Source organism: Schistocerca gregaria, chromosome 9, assembly GCF_023897955.1.
Source record: "Schistocerca gregaria isolate iqSchGreg1 chromosome 9, iqSchGreg1.2, whole genome shotgun sequence".
Taxonomy (NCBI): domain Eukaryota; kingdom Metazoa; phylum Arthropoda; class Insecta; order Orthoptera; family Acrididae; genus Schistocerca; species Schistocerca gregaria.
This window is the reverse complement of record NC_064928.1, coordinates 155,733,455-155,735,338: the sequence shown is the minus strand read 5'-3', so window position 1 is coordinate 155,735,338 and position 1,884 is coordinate 155,733,455.

Genomic DNA, 1,884 nt, shown 5'->3' with positions numbered 1-1,884 from the left:
AATATCCCCCGCGAGCACGCAGAAGCAACACAACACCACGTGGCGTAGACTCGACTAGTGTCTGATGCAGTGCGGCGGGGGGATTCATACCATGAATCCTGCAGGGCTGTCCATAAATCCTTAAGTGTACGAGGTGGTGAAGATCTCTTCTGAACAGCACGTTGCAAGGCATCCCAGATACGCTCAATAATTTTCATGTCTGGGGAGTTTTGAGGCCAGCGGAAGTTGTTTAAACTCAGAAGAGTGTTCCTGGAGGCACTCTGTAAGAGGTCCACGATTAAAGAATTTGTTGCTAGCGCACTCGAGCAGTGTAATTTCGGTGGATTGCTCACGCGCTGCCTGCGATATGTAAGCTACAAGAGAATCTCAGACCAAAGAGCAGTGTTGCCTGCAGTAGGAACTGTGTGTTAGTAGCAGTAAGTAGATGCTAGCGAGCAGTGTGGTGTATCGTGTTGGCTCTGCCGGTCTGGTGGAACGATGGCGGAGTCTGAGCGTTGTAGTTAAGGTAAAAACAGCCTCGCGCATATGACATCGCAAGTCTGTCGGAAACGGCCAAGGACTTCGAAGAGCAGTTGAAAGCAGTGAATTGCGTCTTGATATATCAAGTCCCATGTAAATGTTTAAAAAAATCTGTTAATAATAATCTTTCTCATAAAAAGTAACTTTTGACATTCATCTCAATTTAAAGAATTCACTAATTTCTCCAATCCATGGTCATCCCGATTATTGTAAAGAAAAATCAGTTGTTTCTTTTTATACATGACAAATCTATCGGCCAGCATTGCACTGGGCTGTGCCAGAAAAGTTTAGTTTCATATAGGAGCAGATATATATGCGTTATCCGGCGACCAGACTGGCGTAAGAATTTTCAATTTATGCAGTATGATCTTTCAGGGCCATAACGCAGCACTGCACTGCTGACGTCCAAAATTTACCAGTTTAGATTCACAGACAGTTAATTATTGAAAGGTTATAAGTGAGAGATTAGTCATTTTTTTTATTATCGATAGATTACGCAATTTTCCTGTTGGTAAGTAATTCTGAAGGTGGCAGGGGTAAAATACAGGGAGCGAAAGGCTATTTACAATTTGTACAGAAACCAGATGGCAGTTATAAGAGTCGAGGGGCATGAAAGGGAAGCAGTGGTTGGGAAGGGAGTGAGACAGGGTTGTAGCCTCTCCCCGATGTTATTCAATCTGTATATTGAGCAAGCAGTAAAGGAAAAAAAGAAAAAATTTGGAGTAGGTATTAAAATTCATGGAGAAGAAGTAAAAACTTTGAGGTTCGCCGATGACATTGTAATTCTGTCAGAGACGGCAAAGGACTTGGAAGAGCAGTTGAACGGAATGGGCAGTGTCTTGAAAGGAGGATATAAAATGAACATCAACAAAAGCAAAACGAGGATAATGGAATGCAGTCGAATTAAGTCGGGTGATGCTGAGGGAATTAGATTAGGAAATGAGACACTTAAAGTAGTAAAGGGGTTTTGCTATTTAGGAAGTAAAATAACTGATGATGATCGAAGTAGAGAGGATATAAAATGTAGACTGGCAATGGCAAGGAAAGCATTTCTGAAGAAGAGAAAGTTGTTAACATCGAATATAGATTTATGTATCAGGAAGTCGTTTCTGAAAGTATTTGTATGGAGTGTAGCCATGCATGGAAGTGAAACATGGACGATAACTAGTTTGGACAAGAAGAGAATAGAAGCTTTCGAAATGTGGTGCTACAGAAGAATGCTGAAGATAAGGTTGATAGATCACGTAACTAATGAGGACGTATTGAATAGGATTGGGGAGAAGAGAAGTTTGTGGCACAACTTGACCAGGAGAAGGGATCGGTTGGTAGGACATGTTCTGAGGCATCAAGGGATCACCAATTTAG